Source organism: Syngnathoides biaculeatus, chromosome 11, assembly GCF_019802595.1.
Source record: "Syngnathoides biaculeatus isolate LvHL_M chromosome 11, ASM1980259v1, whole genome shotgun sequence".
In the NCBI taxonomy this organism is placed as follows: Eukaryota; Metazoa; Chordata; class Actinopteri; order Syngnathiformes; family Syngnathidae; genus Syngnathoides; species Syngnathoides biaculeatus.
This window is the reverse complement of record NC_084650.1, coordinates 18,263,458-18,291,183: the sequence shown is the minus strand read 5'-3', so window position 1 is coordinate 18,291,183 and position 27,726 is coordinate 18,263,458. Positions and strand designations below refer to the sequence as shown.

Below are 27,726 nucleotides of genomic sequence, written 5' to 3'. Positions count from 1 at the left end.
CTCAAGACATGCCTGAAAAGATACAGGAAGTCTGCCATTTTGGTTTACAGCGTCTATTTTGTCTGTATCTTGTGTCCTTCTAAAGTCCTCCTCGAGACGACTGCCATTGGCCACACAAGGGTTCTGAACTCTTTTAAGGCGGAATAGCATCTAAGTTCTGGTATTACAGTACTTCCTTGGTAGTCCAGAATCTCCTGTTGTTCACACTCCGTTCCAGATGCCTCCTCCTCTTCCTCAGCCCAAATGCAAATTCAGGCGCGGTGGAGATGGGAGACAGATGAACCCCGACTGACCCCGCCGGGTTGGAAATCTATAAAGTCTTTGATGAGGACGCTGGCTGGCGCCGTGATGATCGGACTCGGGGAAAAATGCCCACTGAATGTAAACGCGTCCAAATGTGCAAACGCCTGCAAGTCTTTTTATAGAACACAATGTGAGGAAGGATTATTATTATTTTTTTTTAGGCAAGGTGTTGTTTAGCCCAAGTTCTGCTTAGCATGCTCAGTAAGAACACAACTAGAAACCCTGGTTTGGAACCATAACCCTGACTTGAGACTAATTTGAAAGCCGATTTGGAGATTTGAACCCTGATGGGAAGTCATAACCCTGACTTGAAATGTAGTTTAAATCATTAATCTATCTTGAAACCCTCATTTGAAATTCTGTCCTTGGCTTTAATATGTAATTTGAGACCCAAACTGTAGCATGAAACCCTGTTTCGAATTACCAACCTTGGCATATTATATATATATAAATTTGGAACCAAGACCCTGGTTAGAAACCCTGATTTGTAATCCTTAATTTGGCTTCACACTTGAATCTAAATGCTAATTCTACCTCAAAATCCCAACTCTATCTTAAAACCTTGAATTGAAACCATTATCATAGCTATAAACCATAACCATGGCTGGAAATTCTTATTTCAAACCCTGGCTGTAAATTTAAACCCTGGTTTGAAGCACCAATTTGACAAGAAACCTGAATTTGAAACTCTGTTTTTTGGCTTTAAAAACGAATTAAACCCCTATCACAACCTTTAAAACCCTGATTGGAAACCCTTAAAACTCTAGTTTAAACCCTAAATGTAGCTTGAACCTCTAAATCTTGAATCCTTATCCTTGTTTTTAAGATCTAATTTGACACCGTAATTCTATCTTGAAATCGTGATGAGCAACATTAAACTTAGCCAACAAAATAAAAAAAAACTAAACTCAATTTTAAATGCTGATTCTGGCTAAAACCCTTTTTTGGAACCAGGTGCAATGTGAGCTGGATGGTGGCCAAAGGCGGGGACCTCAAAGTTCTCAATTTAGCAGTCGATCAACGTTCCTACCCTCACCTATGGGCATGAGCTGTGGGTCATGACCGAAAGAACAAGATCCCGTATACAAGCGGCCGAAATGAGTTTCCTCCGCAGGGTGTCCGGGCTCTCCCTTAGAGATAGGGTGAGAACCTCGGTCATCAGGGAGGGGTTCAGTGTCGAGCCGCTACTCCTCCACATTGAGAGGATCCAGATGAGGTGGCTGGGGCACCTGATCCGGATGTCTCCCTGGTGAGGTGTTCTGGGCATGTCCCACAGGAAATAGACCCCGAAAAAGACCCAGGACACGCTGGAGAGACTACGTCTCTCGACTGTCTCGGGAACACCTCGGGATCCCTCCGGAAGTGCTGGAAGAAGTGGTTGGGGAAAGGGAAGTCTGGGTATCCCTAGAAGCGGTAGCGAATGGCTGGATGGATAGATGAAACCCTTACCCAGACTTAAAACACAAATTTACTTCCTAACTCTCACTAGAAACCATGATTTATAACTGCTACCCTGACATAGCAGTCAAATTTAATCTTCAACTCTAAACTAGAAACACTAACCCCGACTAGAAATCTGATTTGAAACCCTAACTCTAGTTTAAAACTCTACCCGCGGTCTGAAATTCCCATTTGAAACCTTGACTCAAGCTCGAAACTCTAATTTGAAATCTAACTGGAGTTTGAAAGCTTGATTTGAAAGCTAACCTTCCGGTGATGCGCCGACGGTGGTGGAGCACGTTTGTGCTCGCGCTGGTCTTCGGAGTTCAAGAGCTGTGCAGGTTCGCTGGCTGTTAACGCGCTTTGGCTCGGCAGACAGATCGTTTATTTCCATCCGAAGCTGTTGTTTCTCTCGCCCCCGGCATCTCGGCGTCTTGGCAGCGCTTCCTCGCTTCTCGCCTTTGCCGCTGCCAAAAAAATTGTATTCTCTTCTTAAAAATCAGCGATCAGCCATCAGGATGACGGACAAAGCGGCAGCCTGTCTTTCATTACGAAAATCCCCGGAGGCGGACGCCTCCGATAGTCGGCGACCTTTTTCATCATCATTATGTTTCACGACAGTCGACGGTTTGTAAAAGTTTGTCTTAAAAATGGATCCCAAGTTTGTCATAAATCACGCGTGCTCATAAATTGCGGTGATAAATTGTGGCTCGTCATTAATGTGGCGTGGTCAAAAATGGCCGGTCGTCGTGAATTATGGTTTGAACTGAAGCCCGATCATGAATTCAGGGTGGCCGTGAATTGGGTTGTTCACACATTGGGCGTGGTGATAAATTTGGGTTGGTCATAAATGGTCATAAACGAGCGCCGGTATAAAGTCAGGGGTGATCATAAATTAAGCATGCTCGTGAATTAAGTGCGATAATACATGTGATCATAAATTGTAGTTGGTCATGATGTGGATTTTCATAAATGGGTTGGAGTTTCCCGCCATTAGATGTGATCATAAATTGTGGAACGCCTGAAAATGGAGCTTGTCATACTGGGGGGGGGGGTCGACATTAATAAAACGTGGGAATAGATTTACCTGTGATCTTAAATTTGGGCAACAAATGGGCTCTTGTCATTAATGTGGTGTATTCATTAATTAATACAATAAGCAATAAATGACGCATGGTCATAAACATTGGGCAGGTTCATGAATAGGCCGTACCATAAATGTGGTGTATTCATAAATTAGGTTGGTCATAAATTGTTGTGGGCATGAAATATGTTTTTCATAAACAGGACGCGGTCATACATTTAGCGCGTGGTCATTGATCATTGGTCGACATAAAATAATTCACGAACATGGTATAAACATAAATAGCGTGTGTTCATAAATTAAATATTGCTATGGGGTGGTTATTGTCATGATTAGACAGTGGTCATAAAATACATACATTGGAATAGATTAGGCAAGATGATAAATTAGTTTTAATGTTTAATAAATAGGGTGTGGTCATAGATTTGGGGTAACTAAAATGTGCCGTTTTCATAAATGAGAGTGGTTGGAAATTAAGCCTAGTCATAAATTCTGGTCATTTTTTATATAATTGTCCTTTGGGGTTGTCATAAATTGTAGGTGACCAGATAAGTTAAACGCTGCCATAAACAGGGTGTGATCATAAGTTGGGGAAGGTCATAAATGGGGTGTGGTAATAATTGTTATATTATACAATTATTAAAATTATTATTTTTTTCATTAATTGGGGCAGTTATAAGTTTGACTTTTTTGTGTGCGGTCGTACATTTTTCATCGTCATAATTTGGGGTGGTCATAAATGCTCATGCTCATAAATTGAGGAAGGCTATAAAGTGAAAATGGTTATAAATTGGGGGCAATGTTGCATAAATTAGGGTGGGGGGGGTCATAAATTGCATGTGGTAATAATTATTATACAATTATTATTATTTTTTCTTCATTAATTGACTTTTTCTGTGTGCGATCATATATTTTTCATCGTCATAATTTGGGGTGGTCATAAATTAAAAGCTGTCATAAATGGGGTGCTAATAAATTGGGGAAGGTCATAAAGTGAAAATGGTTATAAATTGGGGGCAACATAAATATGGTGTTGCATAAATTAGGGTGGGGGAGGTCATAAATGGACTGTGGTAATAATTGTTGTATTATACAATTCTTAAAATTATTATTTTATTCATTAATTGGGGCAGTTATAAATTTGACTTTTTTGTGTGCGGTTGTACATACTGTATTTCATCATCATAATTTGGGGTGGTTATAAATTAAAAGCTGTCATAAATGGCGTGCTCATAAATTAGGGAAGGTTATAAAGTGAAAATGGTTATAAATCGGGGGCAATATAAATATGGTATTGGGGAGGTCATAAATGGGGTGTGGTAATAATTGTTATACAATTATTAAAAAGATTATTTTTCTCATTAATTGGGGCCGTCATAAATTTGACTTTTTTGTGTGCAATCATAAATTTTTCATCGTCATAAATTGGGGTGGTCATAAATTAATAACTGTCATAAATGGCGTGCTAATAAATTGGGGAAGGTTATAAAGTGAAAATGATTATAAATTGGGGTCAATATAAATATGGTGTTGCATAAATTAGGTTGGGGGAGGTCAAAAATGGGGTGTGGTAATAATTGTTATATTATACAATTATTAAAATTATTATTTTTTTCATTAATTGGGGCAGTCATAAATTTGACTTTTTTGTGTGTGGTCCTACATTTTTCATCATCATAATTTGGGATGGTCATAAATTAAAAGCTGTCATAAATAGTGTTCTAATAAATTGGGGAAGGTTATAAAGTGAAAATGATCATAAATTGGGGTCAATATAAATATGGTGTTGCATAAATTAGGTTGGGGGAGGTCAAAAATGGGGTGTGGTAATAGTTGTTATATTATACAATTATTAAAATTATTTTTTTTTTCATTAATTGGGGCAGTCATAAATTTGACTTTTTTGTGTGTGGTCATACATTTTTCATCGTCATAATTTGGGATGGTCATAAATTAAAAGCTGTCGTAAATAGTGTTCTAATAAATTGGGGAAGGTTATAAAGTGAAAATGTTTATAAATTGGGGTCAATATAAATATGGTGTTGCATAAATTAGGGTGGGGGGGTCAAAAATGGGGTGTGGTAATAATTGTTATACAATTATTAAAATTATTTTTTTCATTAATTAGGGCAGTCAGAAATTTGACTTTTGTGTGTGGTCATCCATTTTTCCTCATCATAATTTGGGGTAGTCATAAATTAAAAGCTGTCATAAATGGTGTATTCATGAATTGGGGAAGGTTATAAAGTGTAAATGGTTATAAATCGGGGGCAACATAAATATGGTGTTGCATAAATTAGGGTGGTTGTAAATTGCGGCTGTAAAATTTGCGGTCATAAGTTTTTAGGATCCTAACTTGGGGTGGTAAATTTTGAGTGGCCATAAAACAAAAGCTGCCATAAACAGGGCGTGGTCTTTAATGGGCGATGGCTATAAATAGGCTGTGGTCACCAAAATCCGTTTGGAAAAACAGGAGTGGCACCTACCGGATCACAATGGAACAGAAATCTCCCAAATGTATGCGTTATGTATCGTCAGGTTTGACTTTCCGTCATTGGGCCAGCACAGAAAGAAGTCTTAGGATGGATGAGTTGCTGAGCTCGGAGTTTCCACTGAAGCACCAGGATGCAACACAGTTGTTTGAACACAGCCAGCACCGGTGGCGGCGGCGGCGGCGGGGGGAAACTGAGCCTAAAACCAGCTTTGTCATTACCGCGCACGCACACAAAATTGCACACAGCCCCCACCCCCCAAATAAATAAATAAATAAATCGCGCTTTTCATTATAGGGACGCAGGGTGTGTTAGTAAAAAGAAGCAATTAAAATATGTGGGTCAATGCGTCCACAAAAACAAATGGATGCAGCATTTCCTCACACCCTTATTTGGAAGATGAAGTGGATGTATGCGTTATGCCTCGAAGATAACGAGGATGTATAGCTAGCTAGTTAGCTTAACTCGCTTGGTGTGCAATATCGGCAGTTGCTCAACTGTGAAGACCTCCACATGGCACTTGTGGTAGGTTGGGACCTTGGGTCTTTGTTAGTTTTGTCGGTGCGGAACTCGTTTCACTGTGGGTAATGACACTTTCTTACCAGCTTCATACAGCATCTTTACAAAGTCGTTTCGTTCTGTCGATGATTTGAACATTTCGGACCAAAACATGCGAATCAATTTGACACAGAGCCCATTTCCTTCCTCATTGGTGTGATGGTGTGTGATATAATTATTTGAACAGATGACTGTGGCACCTTCAAGTATCTGGAACTTGCACCCAAGAATGAGTCAGACTTGTGGAGCTACATAGTTCTTTCTCTAATTTCCTGGCTGATCTCTTTTGATTTTCCCATGATCGTGTTTAAGGTGTGAAAGCAGAACAGCGGTGAGGTGTGCCGTTGGTGTGTCAGAAGAATTTAAGGTGGAGGTGGGACTGAATCGGGGATCCGCGCTGATCCCCTTCTTGTTTGCGGTAGTCATGGATAGGCTGACAGATGAGGTTAGACTGGAATCCGCTTGGACTATGATGTTTGCAGATGATATTGTGATCTGCAGTGAAAGCAGGGAGCAGGCGGAGGAACAATTAGAAAGATGGAGGCACTAAAAAAAAAACATAGCGAGGGTGGATGACTTCAAATACTTGGGGTCCACAATACAGAGCAATGGAGAGTGTGGTGAGGAAGTGAAGAAATGGGTCCAAGCGGGAGGTGTCTGGTGTGTTATGTGACAGAAGAGCCTTCACTGGGGTGAAGGGCAAAGTTTATAAAACAGTGGTGAGGCTGGCCAGGAAGTACAGATTAGAGACGGTGGCACTGAAGAAACGACAGGAAGCAGAACTGGATGCAGCAGAAGTGAACACATTGGAGGGACAGCCAGAGTTGGATGTTTTGGAGACAAGGTTAGAGAGCGCAGACTTCGATGGTTTGGACATGTCCAGAGGCGAGAGAGTGAGTATATCGGTAGCAGGTTGCTGAGGATGGAGCTGCCAGGCAAAAGAGCGAGAGGAAGACCAAAGAAAAGGTTGATGGATGTTGCGAGGGATGACATGAGTACAGTGGATGTTAGAGAGGAAGATGCACGAGATAGGCTGAGATGGAAAAAGATAAACGCCTAACGGGACAAGCCAAAAGGAGAAGAAGAAGAAGAAGTGTTTCGGGCGTGGCCTTAAATACAACCCCAGGTGTTCCATCAATCAACTCACGTTGTTCTCAAGTTAACCGATGAGGAGTTTCCAAAGCCATGACTTCCTCATCTGGGCTTCCCCATGTTCTTTAAAGACAAAGTACTTTTTGTGTATATAAACTTGTGACCTTGAAGAAAATAATCTGAAATTCTCTTCATTATTGTAGCATTTAACACAATTTTGGGAAACCTGACTGACCTGAAACAGGAGAGATTTAGTCTGATACGGCTTCTTGCGTTCTCCATTTGTCTCGTACATTTCTCATAAAAACCTTCCGGATTCACGACAAACAGTTTTGTCGCTATCTTCATTTGATCCTGGCATCCACAGCTGATCACCTCAAAAACACGCAAACCGTTTCAAATGGATCTGCCGATGGCAATCCATTTAAGAGATGATTGATCATGATTCCGCTGGGTTTCTGCGAGGCGTCCCTTGTGCCCGACTGCAAATCAAAGCCTTCATGAGGCGAACAAGAAAAGCCGGAAGATGAGCTCAAGTCATCAAGGACGCGTTCAGACTTGTCACTTTTGATTCAAAACACCCCCGTTTGCCATTGATCTGATAGCGTGTTCCGTTTACTTTGTGATGGGTTGAGGGTAAGTCAGGTTTGTTTATGTTTGACTAGGGTCAGTGTTGGGAAGTTTGGGTTTGACTAGAGTTAGGTTTCTTGAGCTTAGATGATCCAAGGCAGGCAAGTTTAGGTTGGTCTAGTTCATTCTTTGATGGGATCATTTTCGGTTCTTTTTTTTTTTTCATGTTAGGTCATGTTAGGTTAGAGTATAATTGCATTTGTGTAGGGTTTAGGTTTATGGATGTTAATTTTGGATGGGTGAGGTTTACTTAGGGGATGTTAGGTGAAGCTAGACTAGAGTATGATAGGTGAATTAGTTTAACAGCATAGGTTATTATTTTTGGGAAGGGTATGCAGGGTAAGACTAGGTCAGCTTATACAGTGAAGAAAATAAGTATTTAAACACCCTGCTATATTGCAAGTTCTCCCACGTAGAAATCATGGAGGGGTCTGAAATTTCCATCGTAGGTGCATGTCCACTGTGAGAGAGATCATCTAAAAAGAAAAATCCAGAAATCACAATGTATGATTTTTTTTTTAACGATTTATTCGTGTGATACAGCTGCAAATAAGTGGCACGGTAGCCTTTGTTTGCAATTACAGAGGTCAAACGTTTCCTGTCGTTGTACAGGTTTGCACACACTGGGAGGGATTTTGGCCCACTCCTCCACATAGATCTTCTCGAGATCAGACAGGTTTCTGGGCTGTCGCTGAGAAACACAGAGTTTCAGCTCCCTCCACAGATTTTCAATTTGGTTTAGGTCTGAACACCGGCTAGGCCACGCCAGAACCTTGATATGCTCCTTAAAGAGCCACTCCTTGGTTTTCCTGGCTGTGTGCTTCGGGTCATTGTCATGTTGAAAGACCCAGCCACGACCCATCTTCAATGCTCTGAGGTTGTTCCCTAAAATCACACAATACATGGCCACGGTCAACCCCTCCTTAATAGAGTGCAGTTGTATTGTACCATGTTTAGAAAAACACCCCCAAAGCATGATGCTACCACCCCTATGCTTCACAGTAGGGATGGTGTTCTTGGGATGGATCTCATCGTTCGTCTTGGGGCGGGACCCATGTTTAGCTTCTTGCATTTTCTAATGATTGCTCCAACAGTGGACCTTTTTTCATCAAGCTGCTTAACAATTTCTCCCTAGCCCTTTCTAGCCGTGTGGAGTTGTACAATTTTGTCTCTGGTGTCTTTGGACAGGTCTTTGGGCTTGGCAATGTAACAAGTTTGAGTCTTACTGATTGTATGGGGTCGACATGTGTCTTTAGGCAGCTAATGACCTCAGACAGGTGCATCTGATTCAGGATCATACATGGAGTGGAGGTGGACTTTTAAAGGCAGACTAACAGGTCTTTGAGGGTCAGAATTCTAGCTGATGGACAGGTGTTCAAATACTTATTTGCAGCTGTATCACATAAATTGTTTAAAAAGCATGCATTGTGATTTCTGGATTTTTATTTTTAGATTCTCTCTCACAGTGAACAAATACTTATTTTCTTTAATGTATTTATTTGTCACAGACAAGGGATAGGACCCAAATGCAGGACTTCGAGGAAGTGACATGATTTTCGAGTGTGGTTTTATTCCAGGCAGGGGTCATACACAGGAAGGCAGTCCAACAAAGGCAAAGACATGAAAACACAAGGCAAAAGGCGAGGTTAAAAAAAACTGTAAACGAGGTTGAATAACTGCAAGACAAAAACAAGACCGGGCGAGGGTTGGCTGTGGTAGCACAGAAACGCTGGGACGTGGTAATGAGGCAAATACAAGAAACTTGTAAACTCACGCTAGACTCACAGTCCAGTACAACGGACTTGCTGTTTTGGGTACATGCTCGCTATCTCAATGGAACGTTCCACACTGCCAACAACTAAATAGTTTATAGGGAACCAAAAGGCACAGAATACTAGGAGTCACATTCATCCACAATATAATGAACTATGTTATGGTTGTTTATCTTCCTTTAAGTTAGTCACTCTAGACTAAACTAGATAACACATGGTGGCACGGTGGAGCAACTGGTTAGAGCATTGGCCTCACAGTTCTGAGGACCGGGGTTAAAATTCTAGCCCCACCTGCTAGTGTGCATGTTCTCCCCGTGCCTGCGTGGGGTTTCTCCGGGCACTTTGGTTTCCTCAAAATCCCAAAAACATGCATTACAGAATTGGAAACTCTAAATTGTCATTAGGTGTGATTGATCTCTATGTGCCATGCGATTGGCTGGCCACCAGTTCAAGTGTACCCTTCTCCTGCCTGAAGATAACGAGGATAGGTTCCAGCACTCCCGTGACCTTTGTGAGGATAAGCAGTAAAAAAAACATGCTTGGATCTGTAGATATCGTGGCTAGGATAGGTTAGATGAGATTGTTAGGTTATGTTATGACAGGTATTCTGATCAATTCCATCTTTGGATTGTATAACCCACATAAAATAAGAATTGCATATTATTACATTAAATTAGTGTGATAAATAGCGACCATTTCAAGACTTTTATAAAGAGCTGCATTCTTTTCAAATAAAAAAAGTAGAACTTTTCACCTTCTGTCATGTTTTCTTTGTTTGTTGCTTTTCTGACAGAGAGCGTTAAGCGCGGCGAAAAACATAAACAGATGCTAGCCTCCCACCCAGTGACACGCTAGCAGTCCGACTGCTCTTCAAACTCTTCAACTTTATCAAACGCCCACTGGTGAATAGCCGCTATGGAGTGGTTTGCTGCACACAGTGTGTAGCATAGCTTTGGGACAACTAGTAAATGCACTATATAGGGATTTTAATGTAGCGGACAATAGTTTCCTAAAAATCAATGAAAGAAATCAGGACTAGGGAATGAGTGAATGGTGTCATGACCCATCAGAACAGAGGTAGGACCCAAATGCGGGAGTACACGGGAGACGCAGAGGTAATTCGGGAAAAACGTTTATTGTTCCACGGTCGGGGATCGGGCAGGAAGTCAGGTACAGCAGCGGTAGTCGGGACGTCGGGCGTAGAGAGCAGGTCGGCGGGCAGGCAGGGGTCGGTACACTGGAGTTCAATCAAAGCAGGCAGGAGTATCAAAGGAGTCAGGGTTACGGGGTCGGTCAGAGAAGAGGTGGAGTTCGGGAAAACGATCAGAGATCCGGGAGTGCTGGAACCGGGGCATGAACCGCTACAATCTGGCGCCGGACCAATAGTCCCCATGGTCCTATATACGCTGGGGCCAATCAGCCAGGATGAGGCGCAGGTGTGTGCCTCCCAATCAGCGCGACCGCGGGGGCACCCGCGCAGCCAGGGCTGGACCACCAGGATCATGACAAATGGTTCCAAATCCAACGACTGCGTTCAGAAGTCTTGAGTTTATATGAACTGACAGTATATTATTGAGAAGAATACATTGGGTTTTTTTCCCCGTTTCCTCAAATGTTTAGAGTATGAGTTTAGTTCAGGTTTGACTAGGTATCAGTGAGCTACTTTGGTGATCTAGTCATAGACTTATGATCTTGTTTTAATATGGTACTATGTTTGGGTATACTGCACAGACGATACATTTGCGTTAGGAACATTCGGCCATACAAACTGTTGTTGTTGTGAATGGTAATCCGTCTGGACACGTGCCTCGTGGTTGAGAGACCAGCGACCAGGCCAGGGTGTAGTTTGGCTATTGTCTGAAGTCATCCGGGGTAGCCACCAGCTCACTGCGGTCTCGAATACGATAAGAGGTATAGAAAATGGACAGATGTGATAAGATCCTTGTTCCAAGCAAACCAAGTTAGTGAAGTTAGAAGTCTTCCTGGAAAATAATGAGGTGTGAAATATTCACATAACTTGCTTGATACTAGGATAGTCTGTAAAGGTCTTATGTTGTTGTTACAGTAGTTCGAGTTTGATACTGTCGTCTTGTCATGCAGTCATTGTTATTGTAGGTACATTATGGGTCATCATCATCCTGCTGGCCTAGAAAGCCTCCACTTCAAACACATATGGCATTGAATTAATCTCCTTGCCATCGTCTGTGTGATACGAATCCTGCAGCATTTAACGGCGTAAGATCACAGATTACTCACGGGAGGGGTGTCTTTAGCGCAGTGTGTGATTGGTTGAGCGGACTTTCTAGGACTCAAATGTAGGTCTGGATTGTTTAGAGGACTTTCTTGTCGAGAATGCAAGTCACTCTGTCTCTGGGTCTGCAGATACCATAACGCCCTCTACATTTTAGGATTATACGCACACTATCCCAGTGAAGTACGAGACTGTAACCAGACTACAGTTGAACAAGTATCAGGCTATAACCGCACTCGAACCAGATTAGACCCATCTGAGGACTATTAACAAACTGTTATCATCAGATAGTAACTCTGCTGTAATCAGACATACATGAGTACCGTCAAGTCAGTTATAAATCAACCAAAACCAAGCTAGTAAAAGACAAGTGCCAGAGTACTGCTAAACTAATCAAAGTAATGTCATACTCATATTATGCTTAGTACACTATAACACAACCAAAATGTAACCAAACTATTACTGGATTAGTACCACATTATAACCAGACTAGTACCAGATTAATAGCACAATAAAACTAGTCTAGTACAAGACGAGTAATTTATTTTAACCCAACTAGTACAAGACTAATATCACATAACTACTGTATAACCAAATTACAATCAGATTAATACCACACTAATACCACTTTACAACCAGACTAATAAGAGTAGACTAACAGTGCATTAATCATTGACTAGTAACACACTATAACCCGACTAGTACAAGCCTAGAGAAATGCTATAACTAGGCTACAACCAGTTTAGTCTAGACCAGCTCTTATAACCAGACTACAGTAGTATAGGACTCAAGAGAATGAAAATCCAACTACGGTACTTGACTAGTAACACAGGATAAACGTTCAAGTGCCAATATCAGCCCTGAGACCTGTCACCGGTCACAGCTGTATCACATGACGCACTGCGATTAGACTGTATTTAAGTTGGAGTTTGTCACTGGTTTTTGCGAGTTCGTTGAGTATGCTTTCCCGCATCCAAGATTACTCCGCCACTGCGCCATTACAGTCCAGTCACGCTTTTGGTTACGCTCTTTAGTTGAGTCATAGTTATTGGAGTTTGTTTCTTATGTTTTGGCTCCTGCCTTCTTGGACTGTGTTGTCGTGCACAACTTTTTTTATAATAAAACCCACTGAACATCATGTCCTCATCTTGGAGTCCTGCATTTGGGTCCGCCCGTGCACCGTTGGTTTGTGACACTGCAGTTCTCCTCTATATCGGGGGTGTTGCTATGACTGGTAGTGGACTCTGCATGGGGGGGGTCCCTCTGCATATTTTTGGCCATTTCTGATAGCTGTTTTTACTTTAATTTCCAGAACAGGGAACAAAGCAACAACAAAAATGCAGCACTGTATGCTAAAAGAAATGGACCTAGATGACCAGACAATACGTTTAATTACACTGCAAAATTAATTGAGATGACGGGGTGTAGATGATGTGTGGAACCGGGAGGAATGCTGAGCAACATTGTCGAAAAGGGCCCAATCACGAGAGAGGATCTCTGCGACATACAATGCGCAGCAACAATTTTTGCCGTGTATGCGTCAAGTGACTTTCCATGTCCCTAGAGCTAGTTTCTGTAGCCGGGGATCAGATCGCCAAGGTCCCCCCGCCTTTGGCCACCGCCCACCTCATATTGCACCCGACCCCAACTGCCCTTCTGACAAGGGAAGGAGGACCCATGTTACCCTTTCGGGGTATGCCCGGCCGAGCCCCACAGGTGAGGCCCGGCCACCAGGCGCTCCCCTTCGAGCCCCGCCTTCAGGCCTGGCTCCAGAGGGGGGCCCCGGTAACCCGCGTCTGGGTAAGATCCAATTTTTGTTGTGATCATAGGGGTTTTTGTAGTGATCATAGGGGTTTTGGAGTCGTACTTTGTCTGGTCCCTCACCTAGGACTTGTTTGCCATGGATGAACCTACCAGGGGCACGAAGCCTCAGACAACTTAGTTCCTAGGATCATCGAGACACACAAACCCCTCCACCACGTTAAGGTGGCGGCTCGAGGGTGGCTCAGTGTCGAGCCAACTACTCCTCCGCATTGAGAGGAGCCAGATGAGGTGCCTGGGGCATCTGATTTGGATGCCTCCCGGACGCCTCCCTGGTGAGGTGTTCTGGGCATGTCCCACCAGAAAGAGACCCCGAGAACGACCAAGGACACGCTGGAGAGACTATGTCTCCCGGCTGGCTTGGGAACACCTCAGGATCCCTCCGGAAGAGCTGAAAGAAGTGGCTGGGGAAAGGGAGGTCTGGGTATCCCTGCTGAAGCTACTTCCCCCGCGACCTGAGCGGTAGAATATGGATGGATGCGTCAAGTGACACAGAGATACCGCGCCCACTAATGCGTCAATCACATGATGCAATTCAGGGGTTGTTGGACATGCGAACACCGGAATATGAAGAGGCCATCATTCCTGCTGTTGTCTTGAAACTAAGGCCTTGACGGTTTCGAGTTCAAGCTTTGCAAAAACCGCGAGTCACTCCGTCTCTGGGCCACATGAGCCGGTGTTGTTGTCACACCTTATTCCCCCGGGAACGCCGCTTGATGTATTGATCATGTGACAAGCTGCCGCCGCTGCCGTCGCCGCTTCTGCATTTCAAAGGCGGAAGATGAGATGTGCTAAAAATTGGACGACACGTGTTGTCTCTGCGGCGGATGCTGATGATTAAAGGATTCCTCTACATGAACACTACAGATGAGAATAATAATAATAAAAAAAAAAAGATTCTCATCTTGTTGCATTTGGCAGGGGGCGCTGGTGAGAAGCAAAATGACGCATGACTGACAGCTTGCCAGAAGTAGCACAAGTACTCAAACTGCACTTAAGTACAGAAAGTCTGGTTTTAGTCTAGTACTAGTGTAGTCTAGTATTACCTGGCTGTAAACTGGTACTAGTATGATTTAGTCTGCATCTAGTCTGGTTAAAGTCATGTAATAATTCAATATAACCCGGTCCTAGTCTGGTAATAGTCCCAACCATATTGCTGTACTAATTTTTATAGTTTGGCTCGGGTCTGATCGGCCGCGGATGAACTGCACAGCGAGCGTGCTAATGAGAGCGAGTGTAGCGGTGTGTCGTCCTTCCGCCCACTCGCCGCTCTTCTCCGCACTCCCTCGCTTCGCCGATCCGCCGGTCGACATGGGCGTGTAAGTGACAGGCCCCAGTCACGGGGGTGAGCAGCGTGGCAGCCATTTTGCGAGGATCAACTCCCACCTGGTGCCAATTAGAGCTGCTGGCGGCACTATTAAAAGAGATGTTAGGGGTGCTTCTGACAGATGGCTTCACGCCGCCTATGTCCCTGTGCAGTACGCCCCCACACCTTACACTAACACTTAGTGCATAGCATAAGATATCGAAGACTGTTATGTACACGTTACAGGGCGCATATCACAGAAGATTTAGTTCCGAGTTTTACATTAAGTGTCTGGTTCGTCGACCGCTGAACTGGAAGCTTTACACGTGCGGAACTCTCAATGCGTAAAACACACGTTCATCCCCAAATTATTGGTTCCAGACCGGTTCTAGTCAGGTACACGTTTCGCTCTAGTCTGGGTCTCTTATTATGTTTACTGTTTTTGTTATTTTATGTATATATGTGGCGGCAAAGTGTTGCAGCTGGCCTCACAGTTCTGAGGAGTTTGCATGGTTTCCTCGTGCTTGTGTAGGTTTTTTCCAGGTACTCTGGTTTCTCCCCCGTAACCCTAAAAACATGCACTAATCGGAGACTCTAAATTGCTCTTAGGTGTGATTGTGAGTGTGGCTGTTTTGTCTCCATGTACCCCGCGATTGGCTATCAACCAGTTCAGGGTGTACCCCGCCTCCTGCCTGATGACAGCTGAGATAGGCTCCAACATTCGCGTGATCCTTGTGAGGATAGGTGGCTCAGAAAATGTATGTATGTACAGATGGATTTGGAATTTTATTTTATGTACACAACTTTTTGCAGTTGCAATTGTTTTTAAAGCACACTAAATAAAGTTGAGTTGAGGCTCTAGTTTAGTCTGACTGCTCTGGTTCTGACTGGTCCAGTTCTAATCTGGGCCTAATTTTCAGTACTGGTCTGGAATTAGTCTGGATCTAGTTTGATTCTTGTCTGGGCCAAATCTGGTATTATACTTGCGCTAGTTTGGTCCTAGTCCAGTACTTGTATGGGTCCAGATTAGTTCTGGTCTGGTATGAGTTTGTTAAAAGTCCAATTGTAGTATAGTACTAGTCTTGTACTACAGTACCACATTTTGGCCTCGTACCAGCTTGCCTCACATCCACATCTTTTCTGGTTCCAGCCTGATCACTGACCCCACTCTTGTCTGACATTAGACCTGCATGGGTTTGGTTCTAGTTTGGACTAGTCTAGTTCCAGAATGGTTCTTCATTGATAACCTAGTACTGGACTGAAATAAGATTGGAACCAGATTTGTCTCTTAAGTCTGGTTTTAGTGTGGTACTAGTCTACTTGTAGTCTTTTGCTATGTGTGTCAAGTCTGGCACAAGTTTGATTCTAGTCTGCTTGTCATCTAAATCCAGTCTGATATTCATACTAATCTCGTTCTAGTCCTGTATTTGTTTTGTACTAACTACTCTAGTCAAGCACATGTCTGATTCCGAACTTATATGAATCTGTTACAAGTCTGGTTTTATTGTAGTAATTGTCTTTTAGTAGTCTAGTGCTTATTGGTTTTACTACTTTTCTCCTAGTTCACTTGTAGTATGGTTCCAGTCTGGTAATGATTTAAACTCAACCTGGTTTTAGTCTGTGACTTGTCCAAACAATACTAAAACATGACTCGTTCCAAACTAGACCCCAGGTAAACACCACTATAGCAGACGAGTAACAAAATATAGTACTAGATAAGAATCAGCCTGGACTAAAATTAATCAGACTGTAATACTAGAATAGTATTGGACTAGTTTCAGATTATTAAAGTATTACAACCAAACTCCAAAAACAATTGGAGAGCCTAAATTGCCCCACATAAGAACCCAACTAAAACCTGAATTGCTCCACACTAAAAGACTAAAATGAGACCATAATAGATTAGTACCAGATTTGAAGGAGACGGTTGTCACATTCAAACGAAATTCTGACCACATGAGGACGAGTCTAGCAAAAGGCTACATGTACAAAATTAATACAGACAGGAGGGCAGGTGAGATAGTCCAATCAGAGTTGGTTAAATAAAACGGTAATTAGTGTGTGAGTGTTGCGAAGTTTAGTTTTGTGAGTTTGGTGTGAAAGCGCCGTGTGGGTACTCTGGTGACTTGCGTCTGCGCCGGGCTGATTGGCGGCAAGCACACAAAGACTTTTCGTCACCTGCACGCCGCCCAAGGTGGAGGCGACATGATTTCCCTCAGGGGAGGTGGTGGGTGGCTTGGTGGGTGGAGGGTGTGTGTGCCTGACGGAGATAAGGGGCAGGGTCCCGGATGCTCTCCAGGGCGGCGCTACATCTATCCCGAACTCTGCAGGGAAAAAAAAGGTTCTGTGGTGTGGAACGCAGAGACTTAAATTCACTTCAACTTCCTGCTAACTGGCATCCAACACACACACACGCGCCAAAAGTTTGCTCAGTTTACTCTCACCAAGTTTAAGCAAACGCCACCACGGGATTTAGAGTCATCAGGAAGTAAGAGGCTGGTATATAATGAGATCCAACTTAGAAACTAGTACATCACCAGAACAATAGTAGTAGCTCCAGAGTACCGTATCACAACCATGCAAGAACCAAACTAGACCTATACATGGACCAAAGGAGGAGAGGCAAAAGAGAGGTTAACAAATGTAAAACCAAATTTGCTTCAAACGAGTACAAGACTAGCCACTAATGGTGTAGTAGTTCACTTGCCTGACTTTGGTGCAGGCAGCGTGGGTTCAGTTCCCACTCAGTGATCGTGTCCTGCGACTGACTGGCGACCTAGTTCAGATTGTAGTCTGCATTTTTCCTGAAGTTATCTGGGATTGGGTCCAGGATTCCTGTGACCCTTGTGAGGATAAGTGTCTTGGAAAATGGAAGGATGGGATGGATAGTATAAAACAAGAATGAGACCACATTAAAGTGGTACTAGGCGACAACCAAATACTAGACTTGAGCAAGGCTAGAGTAGTTCATATTATAACTATGCTAGGACCAGATTAGAACCAAATTTGCTCCAGAGTACAACCCAGTTAGTTTTGTTTTAGGTCAGCACTATACAAAGACGAGAACCAGATTGGGGCCGGACTAGATCCCAACTCCAGCAAGACAAACCGGACTACAACCAGGTTAAATTAAAATTATTACCAGGCTATAAGCAGACTACAAGTGGACTAGAAGCAAACTATAACCAGACAGTACTAGACTTCAAACCGACTAGTACTAAACGCATCTGGTAACAGGCTAGAACCAGTCCGAAATTTAGATTTACGCCGTACCAGAGCCAAACTGGCACAAATCTGGCATTAGTTTGGTTTTAATCTCGTACAATTCCAGTTTTAATCTACACCAGTCAGGGTGTAGTCTGGCATGACTCAGTTTCTTGTCTGGTGATAAGGAAATATTAAAAAAAAAAAAAAAAAAAAAAGGGGAAGTTATAGAAATATTTTTTTTTATTATTCACCTGTTGAATTACAAAATGAATTTTTGGCCATATCTGGGTGTACCCAGGCATTGAGGAAGTGGTGGTGGTGGTGGTGGTTGGACGAGGGTATCAGCCGGCGGGAAGGCTGTTGCCGCGGTAACAAAGAATAATAACAGCAAAGCGCACTCATAAATTATTGAAGGCTCTTGCTTTATTGGAGTCGTTCAAAGACGCGAGCACGCACGCACGCACACAAACGCACGCACACGACATACAAACAGGACAAACACAAATTATGCAACGCCGCCCCCTCACCCGGACCCCGGATCCCCCCCAATCCCCCCCCCCCCACCCACCGCCCCCACCCAACCACTCCGGTCCCCTCCAAGTATTCTTACACCAGTTTAATTGGACTGGTGCTCCAGGGCGTACACCAGGATGGGATGGGGATTATACAAGCACTCCTTGTATAATCTACCAGGAGGAGTATTGATACAGGGGGGGAGGTATTGATCGCCCATCTATCCATAGCGACACGCTCGGTACACACACATACCTGCACACTCACACACATGCACAATTATAAAATATAAACTATGTTGAGAAATTATGGCAAAATGACTTGTTAGTGCCATTTTGATGTACATTTGAGTCGTAGATTAGTTATGGTCTGGTATAAGTTTTTTTTTTTAAGTCCAGTTTTGGTATACTACTAGTCTTGTACTACCTCATTTTCGTCTGGTACCAGCTTGCCTCACATCCACTCCTTGTCTGGTTCCAGCCTGATCACTGATCTCACTCTAGTCTGACATGCGAGGGTTTTAGTTTGGGCTAGTCTGGTTCCGGAATGGTTTTTGATTCATAACCTAGTACTAGACTAAAATAAAATTGGAACCAGATTTGTGTCTTAAGTCTGGTTTTAGTATGGTGCTAGTCTGGCACAAGTTTGATTCTAGTCTGCTTGTTGTCTGAATTCAGTCTGATCCTAGTAATCTCGTTCTAGTCCTGTATTTGTCTTGTACTAATTTGACTCTCGTCCTGCATCTGTTACAAGTCTGGTTTTATTGTAGTACGGTTTTTGTAGTCTTGGTTGGACTATGGTACTTGTTTGCTCCGAGTCCACTTGTAGTTTGGTTCCAGTCTGGTAATGATTTAAACGCAACCTGGTTTTAGTCTGTTATTCGTCCAAACAATACTAAAACATGACTAGTTCCAAACTCAATCCCTGTTAAAAACTACTATATCAGGTTAGTAACAAAATATAGTACTAGATAAGAATCAGATTGGACTAAGATGAATGAGACTGTAACTAGAATAGTATTACACTCGTAGCAGATTACAATGCAGTTGGGCGAGGATGGGGCGTGCTTCCCGAGGCAGAGAACGTTCGCCGTCGTGAATTGGAGGCGGGTAGCCCCCATGGACGATGTTAGGCTTGTAGGGCAGCCTGGTATTGGTGACGGCCGATGTGCGGACTTCAGTAAGTCCGCTCTTGTATTGTTGGTCGTCTAGCCGTCCGTTGGTGCCGACGAACTGGTCTATTTCCGTTTGCGTGGATTTTGAGACGCTCTGGTCGGACGTGACGGACCAGGTCTCTGTTTGGATGACCCGATCGATGGCATTGAAGCAAATACTGCCGAGACAGCAGCTCGTTGTGGTGACGGACGGGCAGAGTCTGGGTTTCAGTGTGCAGGCTGTCGGTGGAGGACATCAGGTGGCCATTTTGGCTGGCCTGAAGTTCCTTCCAATGGCTGTCGGCTAGGTTCGGTGACCAGATCGGGGCGGCATTGTTGAGAAGGGGCCGTCCGATGACTTTGTAACTGCCATTTGTTGGCACCTCATGAGGTGCCACCGAGTGCTTTTAGGGCATTGACTCGGCCGTGCAGCCGTGACTTGACGTCCTTTGCGTGTGCGGCGAACGTAAAACGGGTGTCGAACGTCACACCAAGCAGCTTCGGCTGGTTCACCGATGGAATCGGATTTCACGACGAATGTGCTTGTCAGCAGCAAATCCACACCGCCCCTGGGCAGTCAAAGACTCGTCAACCCTTTCCGGCGGAGTTAACGCCGCGTTCGACAATCGCGCGGCCGCGCCTGTAGTCATCTGCATCGACGGACGGTTGATAAATGTACCGCTCGATATCTCGGACAGTTTTGCGCCTTGTCATCTCGTGATTAGGATGTCCGGCGAGGTAGCACCGAACCGCGTATCGTTTCGTGAGCGTCACATAGTCCTCGCGTACCGGAAGGAGTTTCGACTATGCGTGTAGGTGATCGATGGAAGCCATTTTGTGGCAGCCCGTGCCTGTTCGAAGGGGCAGTGTTTTGAGCTGCCCGGAGGGAGTCTCAGTGAGTTGGCGACTACTTATTATAAACATGTCCGCCAAATTTAACGAGTCAAACTAGCTTCAAGGACTGAATTTTTAATAATGATAAAATGATAAACCATGAAATGGCAAAAAAAAAAAAACCCAAAATGATTGACTTCCTTTGTCTTTTTGTGCATAAATCCCAGATTTCATGTCTTTGGAGCCAAGGCTTCTCAAGAGCTTTTTGTGGTTCTACTCATGACAGATGTCGCTACCAAATCTGATGCTCCTGAGCAAAACTGGCCTCGGGGTCTGAATGTACATAACATTCACAGGCTGTGTTTTGTGTCTTATGGCAAGTCGTCAAGCATTGCCACCATTCTCAGCCAGCACACAGTGGAAAAAAAAAATTCAAATTCTTGGCAATATAATTTCACCCATCTGTTTCGTGTAGGAGGTTCAGATTTGGTTGAGAGTCCATCTTTAAAGGAGCCCTGGACTGCTTTAAACTGGACATAGCAGCCTGACGGATTTTCTGATTTTTTTTTTTTTTTTTTTACGTGTCTACTCAGGACATTTTTATTGATAGATAATTTGCAACAAGATTAAGAAACATTTTTTAACGCAATAACTCTGACGGTGCCAAACAAAAAGGGTGTACCTAATGAATTGTCCAGTGAGAGTGACTGGGTATTTTAAAGCTTATTCTGTAATATGTCATGTTTTTTTTTTCTTCTTCCCCCAAGCAGTCTAAGGTAGGGTCAGAAATGCGCATTTTCATATTTTACTGTGCATTTTGTTCTTGTTGGTTAATCCAAAACAGATTCGACTTGCCAGCCCCCACCCCCCCACCGGTTGATGGTCTCCAGGCACCGAGATGGAAGCCGAGAGTCCAAAGTGCAACTCGTTAGCTGACAAAGAGTCTCCGAGGCTCATTCATATTCATGTTTTTCCGTCTTGCGCAAATGAATAGGCCGCGGCGCAACCTGATGATATTAAAACATAACAATATTAGCGCGTGGGCGAGAGCGCTTTCAATACCGCCGCCGCCGCCTCCTCTTCCTCTTCTTCCACCTCCTCGTTTTCCAAATGCATGGCAAGATCACATTTCAGCACCTTTGCCATCCGGCGGGAATGCTTCTTTGCTTTTGAGAGCAGATAAGCTCGGATGATCCGCAACAATAAATAGATCTGTGAACCCCCTCCGCCCCCACCCGCCCCATCCTCTAATCTGTACAATTTGCTGAGGATGATCAAATTTTCATGAGCGCCGAGCACAACGGGAGACTCGCGCGGATTATCCGGACCAATATGGACGAAGCACAGTCCCAGTTTTATTCGACAACTTTTCTTTTGTTTCCACATTTGGATTTAAAAGTAGCAATGTAATGGAAAATAATGTCATAAATGGCATACACTACAGCAAGTCCAAGTGTCTCCCCAATTTCCAAATTACCGACATTTCCGGCATATAAACTGCAACTTTTTTCCACACGCTTTCAACCGTGCGCTTTATGCTGTGATGCGTTTTATTTGTGCATTTTTTTAATGGCCGCAAGGGGACATTCGAGCGGAAAAGGCAAGAGTGAGAGGTGGAATATACGTGCCGAGGAAGTGACTTTTACCGGTCCGTCCCTGTTAGCGCATCGCCAGCATGTTAATGCCGTGTCTCAGTGATATGTCTTTTTTTTTTTTTTTTTTTTTTTAACCAGCCCTGTTAGTGCAGCGCTAGCATTAGTGCGGTGCTAGTGTTAGTGCAGCTCTAGCATTAGCGTTAAACTCTCTGTGTACCGTCTTTCTTTGAAAATATCTCAAGGTGTTTTAATGTGGGCACTTGCGGCTTTTACACAGCTGCGGCGTATGCATGTACCAAATGGTATTTCCTTTACAATGTACTGGGTGAGGCTTATAACCAGGTGCGCTCTGTAGGCCGGGATTTATGATAGATCAATCTTTGCTTCTGTTCGTGTTTTTACTCCCATGCTGTTTTTGGATGACCGCTGATGATTTTGCTTTTGATGTTAACAAGTAAAACATGCACAGAATGTTTTTGTTAAAGACTAAACTGTGAAGTTCAAGTTTATGAAAACACACAACCGGATTTAATAGAAAACTAATGACAAAAACAAATCTATATTGGGTACATTAAAGACTAAATTGTAATGGATATTTATAAGACAACATGGCTTACGACCATGCTACCCTGAGAACGCCCGATCTCATCAGATCTCGGAAGCTAAGCGGGTTTGGTCCTGGTTAGTACTTGGATGGGAGACCGCCTGGGAATACCAAGGCGCTGTAAACTTCTCTCCCTGGATAAATGCAGAGGGATTGCATCAGGAAGGGCGTAAAAACTGTGATAGACAAATATGCGTTCATCTAAGGTGACACACAGTGGCGACCCCGAACGGGACAAAGATTTACAAAACAACATGCATTAGGGCAACACGATGAACGACTGGTTTGCACGTCTGTCTCACAGTTCTGAGCACCCGTGATCAAATCCGGCCTCACCTGTGTGGCGTTTGCATGTTCTCCTCGTTTCTGCGTAGGTTTTTCCACCAGGTACTCTGGTTTCCTCCCACATCCCCAAAACATGCATAGAAGATTTAATTGAAGACTCTAAATTGCCCGTAGGTGTTGAATTGTTGTTTGTCTTAATGTGCCCTTTAATTAGTGACCAGTTCAGGGTGTACCCTGGCCCTCGCCCAGTCAGCCGGGATTGGCTCCAACACGCCCGCGACCCAAGTGAAGAAAAGCCGTACAGCAAATGAACGATTCTGTCACGGTTGGGACGAGCAAGATCCCGAGTGCAGGGAAGCAGGGAGACAAAGTAGGAGTCCAGGAATCTCCGTTCATCCATTTTCTTTTGCCGCTTATCCTCACGAGTGTCGCGGGGAGACTTTCCCGGTTTTCAACAGGCAGGAGGCGGGGTACACCCTGAACTGGTTGCCAGTCAATCGCAGGGCACATAGAGACAAGCAAACACACTCACAATCACACCTTGGGGCAATTTAATCCTCTGTTAACCAAGCAGGGTTCCAGGCTATCTGAAATTGTACAACACTGGTCAATAATGGCAAACGCCAAGTCGGTAAACTGGAAATGCAACGTGGGTCAACACAGGGTTAAGAGTGTCCAATTAATGAAAGCATGTTTTTGGGATGTGGGAGGAAACCGCAGTGCCCACCCGGAGAAAACCCACGCAGCCACGGGGAGAACATGCAAACTCCACACAGGCAGGTCCGGGATTGAACCCGGGACCTCAGAACTGTTAGGCCAACGCTTTACCAGCTGACCCCACCGTGCCGCCTCCAGGAATCTTCCAAAAACCATTTAATTAAAAAAACTGCAAACCAGAGTCCAACAACCAATAGTCAACGTCACAAAGAAAACCTTAAATACACCTAAACTGGAAACAAGACAAGAACCGAAAGAAACCTGGGAGTTGAACGCACAGCTTGACGAGACAACGAGGAACACTTGGACAAGACAAAAAAAAGGTGGACACGGCGAACAAAATGAGCGCATGAGACACGGAAAGCGGGGAAACAAAACCACCCCAACCAAAACGTAGACTACGACAGATTCGTTAGGTTCGTCAAACAACCCACGATGTCGCGGTTAGGCAAGGGGAGCTTCTTCAAAGTGCAGAACTTCGTTAAATGGTTAGAGTCATTTGTGTCAAGTTTATTGATGATTGTTTTTTACAATCCATTGGATTTGTTGGAAAGTAAAAGAAAGTTGTCGAAGACTTGCCGTCGTTAACCTTTGTGAAAAGGCGCGTTCACTTTTACTGGACACTTAATTGCCTTTGAGGTTTGCAAAAACATGTAAATTAGTCTCAACTCCATATTGAATTTTCATTGTTTGCAAAAAAGTAAGTTTCGGGGAGGACTAATTTGTCTTTGAAATTCATCAAAATATTTCTGTACAATAGATTTACCAAATTAGCCTTTGGTGACTGTGAAAAACACTGACAAAATGTCGCTTTCAAGATTTGTTGAAAAATATTGGGAAATAATTAGTTAATTATTAATATCAAATAATTAATGTATTATTTGTTTTTAATTTTATAGAACTTTTACATTTATTTTATTAATACTAATAAATTAATACTGTTGTCATAGCTATAAATGTCTAGCGCTACCCAAAACGAGTCCAAAAGTCTGAAGACAACTACGTGTAAGTACTCGCAAATACACGAGAGACTCGATTCCCGTGCCGCCCGTTTCCACGCGGCCGTCAGATTGATTGCGCTGGCGCAACGTGGCGCGAGGCGGAAAACACCGGGTAACAATTAGGCGTCCCTCCACGCCGCCTGTCAGCTCCCTAATTCATCTGTCATCATCGCACCTCCGCCGCGAGAATGGGACTGACGGTGCGCCCGCTATCAGTCACACGGTGTTACTGTCCCGCTGTCTTCAATCGGCGCCACGACTCCGACCACGCAGGAGTGCCATTTTTTTTTCTCTTGTAAATGTAGCGTTTATGCTTCTTTAGCTTCTGGAGATTAGCACGGTGGCGGCAGAGAAGAAATTACCTTAAACACATTATTTGCGGCAAATTTGAATGGCTCCACTTATTGCTAATAGCTTCCAAATAAATTATGGACAAAAGAAATGTTTCGGGTTCAAATTTTCCAAATATTTTTAAGAAACCTCAAAACTTTCATGGCACGCTCGAAATCTTAAATATATACAGTGGTACCTCGGTTTTTGAACGTCTCTGTTTTCGTACAAATCAGTTTTCAAAAGAAAATTTCGAGATGTTTTTGCTTTGGTTTTTGAACGAATATTGGTATTCGATTGCACCGACCAGCTAGCCCACGACGATTTGCTATTGTGCTTTTCAAACGCATGTATTTAAACAATACATGTAATTCTACTGTCACTGATGGTGTAGTGGAACACATGCCTGCCTTTGGTCCGGGCAGCATGGGATCGATTCCCGCTCAGTGATTGTGTCGATCTCTGCCCTGCGACTGACTGGTGACCAGTTCTGGGTGTAGGCCGACTTTCGCCTGAAGCTAGCTGGGGTAGGCTCCAGCTTTCCCGCAACCCTTGTGAGGATAAGGGACTTCGATCATGATATGGCATGACATATATTTCTACGATGCAGTTTGTTATCAGGAAAAGCTAAAAAAAAAAAAAAAATGCTTTAAATTTTTTTTTTAGGCCTGGAACGGATTATTTCATTTTCCATTCATTGTAATGGGAAAACGCGCTTTGGTTTTCGAACGTTTTGGTTTTCAACAGGCCTTCTGGGACGGATTGTGTCCGAGAACCGAGGCACCACTGTATATCTATGGGCGGCACGGCGGGTCAGCTGGAAAGCTTTGGCCTCACAGTTTCTGAGATCTCAGGTTCGATCCCAGTCCCACCTGTGTGGAGTTTGCATGTTCTCCCCGTGCCTGCGTGGGTTTTCTCCGGGCACTCCGGTTCCCTCCCTCATCCCCAAAAGCATGGAACATTCATTGGACACTCTAAATTGCCCCAAGGTGTGATTATGGGTGCAACTGTTTGTCTCTATGTGCCCTGCGATTGGCTGGCAACCAGTTCAGGGTGGACCCTGCCTCCTGCCCGTTGACGGCTGTGATAGGCTCCAGCACTCCCTGTGACCCTTGTGAGGATAAGCGGCAAAAGAAAATAGATGGATGTATTTTGTTTTAACAGAACGACCAAACTTCATTGGAATTGTGTTTGTTAATTAAATAAAGACAATGTAAAAGTCCACAAACACAGATCAGGACGGCTTCAAACCAAAAATAATGAACTCCTTTTATGAATTCCTGCACGGGTCCTTCATTTTTATTTATTTTTTTTATTTTTATTTTTTTGCGCATACTGTTCTGATCAAGGTAGCCACCAAATATCGTGTTTATTGGTGAAACTGATGCCAGGGGCGCAATTTTGATAACATTCATAGGGTCAATCCACTCATCAGAAGAGGAGTAATAAACCGTGATTGTGATCTGATTGGGGAAAAAAAAATGTGTATTTTACTATTCTTCACTAAATATTTAGAAAATTGGTGGAATGCAAATGTAGTCTCTGGTGATTCTATATTCAAGTATGATATGATTAGGGATAAAGAGCCCGACTTTTGAATCTGACTGGATGAGACACGAGATGCGTGCAGTATTGATTCAATTCTCAGAGAAGCTCGTGAACCGATAATAACACGAGCGATAGGCCGATTTGAATGAAAGACACTATGTTCATGTTTCATTCTCAAAATGGGCCATGTTTTATGAAGATGTTTGCAGACTATTAGGCTGCTGCCAAGTTGTCACCACAAAGTTTGACACTCCAATCCGGATCAAGTCACTTTTAATGAGGTGGAAGTAGCGATAATGTCAGTTTTGATGACATTCGAGGCGGGAGGTTTGCTTTCCGTTGGTCCTGCTCCTCTTCCCGGAGTCGAGTGTTTGCTTGGCTTGGGCGATGAGCTCCTGACAGCTCAGCCGAGCGTTACTGGCCTTCACCTGGAGGGTCTGGGGATGGTGGTCTCTGGGGGGGTTTGGAGCTGCTCTCTGGGGTGGTATGGGTGGTATCTGGGGGGCCAAGTTCTTCTTCTTGTCTGCCTCGGTGTTGAACGCATGTGAGAATTTCATTTGCGGCTCGCAGTGTCTTTGCGTCTTCAGTCGGACTGGAGAACGTGGAGAGAAACTGAAGATAGTGAACTGACATTTATAAAAACTTACCGTTTAAGTTTGTTTAAGACAAAATTATCTTCTATATTATCATAGATTTAATTGGACGCTCTAAATTGCCCCTAGGTGTGATTGTGAGTGCGGCTGTTTGTCATGATGTGCCCTGCGATTGGCTAACAACCACTTCAGGGTGTGTCCCGCCTCCTGCCCGTTGAAAGCTGGGATAGGCTCCAGCACCCCCCGCGACCCTCGTAAGGATAAGCGGCAAAGAAAATGGATGGATTTTCAAAGATGGCGGCACGGTGTTTCGGCTGATAAAGCGAGGACCCGGGTTTGATCTCGGCCCCGCCTGTGTGGAGTTTACATGTTCTCCCCGTGCCTGCGTGGGATTTCTCCGGGCACTCCGGTTTCCTCCTGCATCCCAAAAACATGCAACATTAATTGGACACTCTAAATTGCCCCTAGGTGTGATTCTGAGTGTGATTGTCGTCTGTCTGTATGTGCCCTGCGATTGGCTGGCAACCAGTTCAGGGTGTAACCCGCCTCATGCCCGATGACAGCTGCGATAGGCTCCAGCACACCTGTGACCCTCGT

At 43.9% G+C, this 27,726-nt stretch overlaps 1 protein-coding gene and 1 pseudogene across 2 annotated transcripts in view; both read left to right on the top strand.

Moving 5' to 3' along the window:
- The window catches only part of LOC133508374 (protocadherin-1-like), a 176,172-nt gene that overhangs the window by 45,030 nt on the left and 103,416 nt on the right, over positions 1-27,726 (top strand). The gene's annotated exons all lie outside the window — the stretch shown is intronic.
- LOC133509255 (5S ribosomal RNA) lies at positions 22,663-22,782 on the top strand (annotated as a pseudogene).